Source organism: Eleginops maclovinus, chromosome 5, assembly GCF_036324505.1.
Source record: "Eleginops maclovinus isolate JMC-PN-2008 ecotype Puerto Natales chromosome 5, JC_Emac_rtc_rv5, whole genome shotgun sequence".
NCBI classification, from domain to species: Eukaryota; Metazoa; Chordata; class Actinopteri; order Perciformes; family Eleginopidae; genus Eleginops; species Eleginops maclovinus.
In genome coordinates this window covers 19,384,253-19,392,105 of record NC_086353.1, presented here as the reverse complement: position 1 = coordinate 19,392,105, position 7,853 = coordinate 19,384,253, and positions in this window count along the sequence as shown.

Below are 7,853 nucleotides of genomic sequence, written 5' to 3'. Positions count from 1 at the left end.
TTGCTACTTGGGAAGGGGGCCCCCAGAGACAGCTGTTAACATTGGTACACAGCAGCGACCACATGAAACCCCCATAAATGTATTGCCATGTAGAAGACACTGCAATTACACGTCGAGATCCCCCCTAAAGGGGGCACCATGCTACTAGCGCACTGTCAAATGCTTCGTAATTTCAGCCCGGCCTGAAATGAGGAGAAATTACCCTTCAGGGCATAATAAAAGGAAACAGAAGCAAGACGAAGAGGACAGGAAAAAAAAAAAAAAAACGTGACCGTGGTAAATGAGAATATGTTAAACTGAATACATTTGTCAGTGTTTTAATTTGTCCCATTCAGCATCAGAAAAGTTGGTTTTCAATACATTGTTAACAACAGCTAGCTAACCAGTAAACTAGTTTACTGTGTCTAAAAGCATGCTGTAGGCCTATGTTTGTGGGTACTGTTGTGAAAATGTTCTTTGTTTGAAGACCAAGAGTTGGTCAAAAGTAGACCAGGAAACTTCTAGTTTAAATCAAAGTGTATTTATGAAAGCAGCTAGTGTAGTAGGTTTAGAAGGGAACACAGCTGTGGCCCCTCCATCCAATTCGCTGGTCCACAGTCCATACGAAGCAGTTATCTGTCTACAGATGCAAGGATAAAAGAGATCGTTCCTATTTCAAACATCATGTTTTATCTTCCCCCTCATATTTGGCCTTCTTCAAATGGCTGCCATCGGAAGGGTGGGTCCATGAAGTATTTGGCTACGTCATCTTCTTCCGTAGTAACTTCCTCAAATTACATTCGTTCACGTAATTTATCCAACATTCAAAGATCATTTAAACGCACATTAATAATACTAATATAATGTTGTTGAGTGTGAGTTGAAAACGGTGTGTTTAGTATGTAAGTCCACGCGTGATTCTCCCTCTACTCGTATATTGATTATACTATTAGCTACATGCTAACTGAGGCTAAAAAAACATCCGGTACCACTGGAATTACACAAATCTGGTCCGTCGAGAAACAGTGAATTATCTCCTTCAATGTTCCGTCAGAATATATTGATTATCCTTACAGTACAGGTGTATAAAAGGTAAACAAAAGCTTTGTTGTTGCAGCCAGTGGCTGCAAAGAATAAGTTAGTAAATGCAAAGCGTTTCCTTTCTCCCATTAGCAGAATAATCAATTGCTAACAATACTACTACAACATGAACAACAACAACAACAACAACAACAACAACAACAACAACAACAACAATGCTAACAACAGTTAGGCTACTCTGTCATTAGACTAGCTTGTTCGGTCCAAACTGTTACTAAAGCAATTGAAAGATATTATATATCTCCTTTAATTGCTTGTAAAAGTGTTACAGTATACACAATCTTAACATAAGCTGGAGTGATGTCAACGGTTTTGAATGATTTCATATACATCTTAACTATTAGGTGTTTGTGCACTTTGCTTGATTAAAATATTGAAACTCTTTTCCTCTTTTAATGTCTAGGTGCTTTACTTACATTTTTTTGTCCTCTAAATGATGCCTTAACAAATGAAGGTAGGATGAATTTAATATAAGTTGACAGTGACTTGCTCTCCAATTTAGATTATTTGATTTAATATGGCCACACAGATATTGGTTTCTAAACAATTACTTCTTTTTTGTATACTTTTTATTTGTATACTCAAAAACAATTCCCAGCCATACCATCAACTTCAATCCATGAGGAGGAGGTGTGTGTGTGTGTGTGTGTGTGTGTGTGTGTGTGTGTGTGTGTGTGTGTGTGTGTGTGTGTGTGTGTGTGTGTGTGTGTGTGTGTGTGTGTGTGTGTGTGTGTGTGTGTGTTGGGGCCCCCCAGGTCTCTTCTGCCTGGGGCCCCCAGAGTGTCTTGAAACGCCCATGGCTGGAGCGCTAACTAATAGAAGCACGAGTGTTACGTAGTAATGTCACTATTGCCCCTTTTCCACCAAACCAGATCCGGTTCAAGATCCGTATTTTTTGCTTTTCTGGCGCTTTTCTGGTTCTAGCCTGTAGCACCGCTTGTGTTTCCACTGCTCAGAGGCCGAGTGGAGCTCAAGTGGAGCTGCGTCATCGTTTGCGTCATGACGTAACCGTTTACGTGCCCTCTTATGACTGATTCATATTCACTGTCTGACTGTCACACAAGCAGCTGATGCATACCCCCCCTCCCCATAAGTGAATGTGTTTCAGTCTGAATTGACGCTGTTTGGCATCACAACGCTGTTATGAAAGTGTCTCTGGCATTAGACAGGTGATGTTAGCATAGCAAGCAAGGGTACTCTGACTATCTTCACTACTCTGCTTTCCTATTGTGGCATAAGCCGTTTTCTACAGGCATATTTACCAGCGTAGTTTTCGTTATGATTTTATGTCTGATGGCAACCTGTGTAGCCCATGTATTCATTCGGCCTGATAGCTGCAATAATACAAAACAACAGGAAAGCATCTGCCTGCTCCTCACAATGATCAATAACAGTGAACGGATGGAGATTAAGGTAAAATAAACAGCATCAAACTAAGCCTGTTTATTGTTGCTTGACTTTATAAAGTATGTTTTTTACAAGTGTGTTGTCGCGTTGTAGTCACTTTGCTCAGCGCGGTGGAAACACGAAAAAACAGATCTCTATCGGCTCCAGCTCCGACTCCAGCTCCGGCTCCAGCTCCGGCTCCGGGTTGGTGGAAAAACTGCATAAGTCATGGTGGACCTCTACACCAAGCGGCTCAAGAAAAAGCCCAAAGCATTATAAAAGACAGCCCTCACCCCAGCAACAAACTGTTTTGTCTACTGCCGTCTGGCAGGTAGTATCACAGCATCAGGACAAAAACCACCAGATTCAAGGACACTTTCATCCCACAGGCCATGAGACTATGACCTTGAGCTTGACACCTGAGCTTAAACTATTTGTATGGCTGTGGGAGAGAAACTCACTGTAGAGGGAACTTTGGGATTGTAGCCTTTACAGACCATTACCATGCAGAAAACCTATATAACAAGCTCCGGGACAGGAAAACCCCAGCATAGGGCCCCTTTACATTTCTGTCATTTCATTTTACGAATACCCTAATCCTAATCAATGGCAGCTCCTTCATTGATGCTATAAGCTATGCTCTATTCTTACTCTTCTACTAGGCCAATAGTGATCACTTCCTTCCATGGACTATTTAGAGCCATTGCCTACAGCAACATGATCTGTTGACCATGCGGTGCAGTGTGCTGATATATCCCCTTCTAATAGAAATGACAGATTGATTGTTTTGCTCACTAAAGCCCTTTTATAAAGCGATAGATTGCAGAGCAGAGCCTCTGCCAAAACCACAACTCTCCCCTATAAATCCAGGGTCCGACAGAGTGTCTATTTAGTCATAAATATGCATGGTGGACTCAATTACTCAGCATGTTATATGCACGGCCATCCTACCCATAGTTTACTGTGAACCCCTTTCAGAAACAACCATGTTATTTATTTGACTCAGGTGGAAGATTCCGAAGTGCAAGAGGTAATTGTCACCAGTTTTGCAGTGATTTGTTTTCAGGGCAGTAATGGCTTGTCCATTGGCCATTTTGGAGATGGAAAACAATTAATTCTGCTGCATGTGAAACGTGCACTCTCCTAACATCCAGATAGAGCATTCACGGCATTTCCTTCCATTTTCCTCTTTTAGGGAGTTCATTAAAAGAAGCATCGCTATAGAAATCCCCAGGAGCACATGCCCCTTGATGGAACAGATGTGTCCTAATATCAAGTCCAGCATACTTTCATTAATTTTAGCCAATATATCAGATAGAGCCAAGATTGAAGATGAAGAGAGGTTTCTCCAAGTACATTTCTTTGATGTTTAACAAGAGCCAGTGAGTTGTACTTGAGCTTTTTAGCCTAAGGCAACCATACAAAGTAAATCTAAAAAAAACAACCTTCCTTTTTAAAGTAGTAAAATATCTTTTTTTGTTTACTTTAAATATTTGGTTTTGAATCTGACTGCCCGTGTAAGGAATTATAAACATAATGTCTTCATTATCTTTCTCTTAACTCTGAAGGGACCAGGCATAAATAATAAGCACAGTAAGATTGTTGCCTTTTCTTGTGATTATTCAGCAGCATCTCACATCAGGGAACAGATGCTAATAGCTGGTGTGAAGTGAGACAGAATGCTTATTAGGCATGCTCAAACTCAACTAAAAGACCACCCACTGTCTTGCAATTGTTATGCAGTCTCTGCCTCGAATTACGGCGTAATTGAACTTTTCAAAGTCCTACTAGTGCAAACTATTCCTCGGGTCAAAGTTGACTGAGTGGCGGAGGGCACTGAAACTTAAAGACATCATTAGCACAGATCCTCTCATAATTATCCTCTTAGGCTGGTGGCTCTGCTCAGATGTGAGGTCAATTACAAATACACTTATTTGCATGGAGGTGCATGTCAGAGGGTGGTGTGCAGTTTTAACCTCGGGAAAAGTTATCCATCAACTCCATATATACTACGTATATACTCCAACATATGTTTTTGGGAGAATTATACCGTTCTTGATCAAAGCCACCTACAGGTCAATAAACTTAAGATGCTTAGCTAGCTTTTAGTGATATATTGCGAACAGTAGCTTATGCTGACAGTATGACTGGCTTCATTAGAAAGAGAATAAGGATTAGCCTATCCATAAGATTTGTTTACAAAGTAAAAGAACCACATTTTTTTGACCAGCTTTACTAGATTATAGGCCTATTGAAGGCAACAAGCTGTAAACACATTATTGACATATTATCGCCCTTAAAGATCTTAAGGGCAACTTTTTTAGGAAACGTTTGTCTATAAGGCAGTAGATTTAGTTCGGCAACTTTAAATTACTAACAGTGATTTAGAGTCATGTTTTAAGTAGCCATTGCAAGTCCAATGCTAATAAAGACGCTTCTGTACTTACATGAGTTGTTTTGAGTGTTAGTGCGTCCTAGATGGTACACTCATAAGGTTAAAAAATTGTCTGGGAATGCTCACTTCTCATACATAAAGATCACCAACTGGGCTACCAACCTAAACTACCGGCATGATTGCAGACTGTAAGTTATTTATGGGTTAGTGAGCAGTCTGTCATGATGTGCTACCACCAATGATTGTTGCTAGCTAGCTAGTTAACATGGGGAAATACAACTTCAAACGAGGGCACAGTAATCATCTGCTATTTGAGACAACACTAAATTGTCACAAACTTCACTCAAGTTTACACAGTACACAACATGGCAGTGCACCTTTGGTAGTTCTGTATCTAAATGTAGCCACAGAAAAAGTGTTGAGCAACTGTTTCAGTGAAATAACTGGCTTTTTAGTGTTAAATGTACTCTAGCTAGTGGCTAACTTTGAATATCTGATATTTTGTGTTCGGTGGGCTTATCAGAGCTTTTTCTTTTGCTGAAAACAGCTGCCTGCTCTGGCTTAAAACAAGCTTGATAAGTAGCAGAGGAACTGTCATTGAGTTTTAGTGAACACTAGACTAAATGTAAACTAAATCCTTTATAGACTCCTTTCATTTGTAAGGCTTAAGAATTGCATGACCTTGTTTTTATTCTTCATTGGCTGATGCTTAGCATAACAACGTCTCTGTGTAAAAGAATGGTGACAGTCTCTTTTAAGTTGATCTGCCTGCCTGTAGCATCATTGAGTACAAAGAGCCTGATCAGGCTATTCAAATAAAAGTGTGACATCTTCTGGAGTGATGCGGTGTTCCACATGTTCATGAATAAGTCATCTAGAGCACAACTGCTGCGATAAACAAATCGGCAAGATGAGCTCAAACTGCAGTAAGAGAATCGTAACAGATTGTTTTTTGTCTACTGATTCCTAAGAGAAGGCAACACTGTGCCCTGCTTTCCCTCTGAAGGTCGCAGACACTTTGAACATCCAGCACAGTGGCCTGAAAATGAGATTCATTAATAATTATCGTTGCCTCACTCCGAAGGATACTGGTAATGTTCCTGAGCAGCAAATATTAATATGTCAGCCTTGGTTGGAAAGCTTTTAAAGCAGTCACTCATTTGGACCTTCAAGTAGATGAAGATGGATCTTGCTCTTACTTTTACCTGCCTTTTAAATACTTTTTATTCCTTTTAATGGCTGATGTTGGTTTTTAAAATCATCATTTAAAGTGGCTTTATTATGCTTTTAGGGGTTTTCCCTTTCCTGTAGTCTGTAATCCCAAGGTTCCCTCTAGAGTGAGTGTCTCCCCACACGCTCTTCTATTGGCCAGCACTCCAACACATTGTACATGGTAGGCTAAGGGGTGGGACTTTTCCAACACATCTCTAAGCTGTTTACCAATCACAACAGACCTGGCCAGCTAACCAATCAGAGCTGACTGGGCTCTGGTTTCAGACAGAGGGTGAAAAGAGGTGCTGCAATACAGGCAGTATAAGAAAATGAAAGACCTTTCTACAAATTTAAAGCGTACATATGTCTTCTTTACGTAAATTAGCCAAAGGAATATCTGTGGCCAAATTAAACATTGAGAGTAGCTTGTTTCAGTTTCTGATCTTAATATTAGGAGAATGTGTCTAATCACCAGCAGTTTATTGAAGAGCCATTTCACCCTATAAGGATAGGGTTGGCAGGGGGGATTTCTAGGAAGGCAGAGCACATCTCAGAAGAATCTGAATGTTGCTGGTGAGAGCTGTCTTTGTGTGCAAAATATGCACATTTCCTAAACCGTATGAATGGAGTCCCTGTGTAGTGGAATGCCTCTTTTAGACAGAGAAATCCCTTCTTCTTATTCTGTTGTTCACTGACAATTACAATGCCATCAAACCACAGGAGCTGCTTCATGGGCCTTGAAGCTTGACTGCAAGAAAATATCAATTTGTGGCTTTTTAAATTTGCATTAAGTGATTTAAGGAGATTACATAAAGATTGGCCTCAAAATGGTCACTGAAAACTGGGCAGCGGAGCATAAACTTTTAGTTAAAGTCCAGCGTGAGGGGAATAAATAACTATTTTGCTAACAAGTAAACTCTGCGTATATTTGCTGGAGTTCCTCAGAAGGACATTCACACAGCTGGATCGATCTTGTCAAAGTTACAGTACATCTTGTTGGAGATGACAATATTACTCACTCTCCACATTCATTAGGGAGATCTGTCACTGCCATTCATTGGGGGCTTCATCGGCATCTTTAAAATGGATTAGCCAATTACAGCCTTTCAAATGCCATGACAATGCAGAGCAGATCTGCGGTCAGGCTCAGACAATTTGGGACACTGCTTTAAATTCAATTCAGGAAAAGGAAATAGAATCCTGAATGGTCTACTGGTCTATTTCTGTAGGCATTTTTAAGGATTGGCTTTGATTTAGGCTGAAGTCTGTATCTCAGCAGCTCACATTGTTATGGGTGGACGGTTTTGCAATTAATGGCAAGCTGAGACACAAACATGCCAAAAGTTTGGGAAATTGAAAGATGCTGAACTCCGATGTTGAACCCCCTCTTTGTGAGCCCACAGCAAGCTGATTGCTCCTGACCCCATGTCTGCTATCTACTATGAGTGAATACCGATAAAGTATTATGTTACGGGAAACTTATTTATCTGCAGTAACTTTAAATTTGATTCCAAGAGAGCCATAGAGCCATTTAGATTCGTTCTTCGTTCTTTCCATTGACTTCTCTCTCTATTTTTTTTTTACTTCCTTCCTCTTTTCAACTTTTACTTGTCCACCTAGCCCCTTACAATTCAAGCTTTGATCCGACATTTATTTGGCGTCTTTCGTCTCCGGGTCTTTTGTTAGAAACCGGAATGTTTTGGCTCAGAAAAAAAGGACATCACTGTTACTTCCACTGAGTCCCACTGTTGTTTGTGTTAATGCTCTAAAGCTTTTATAG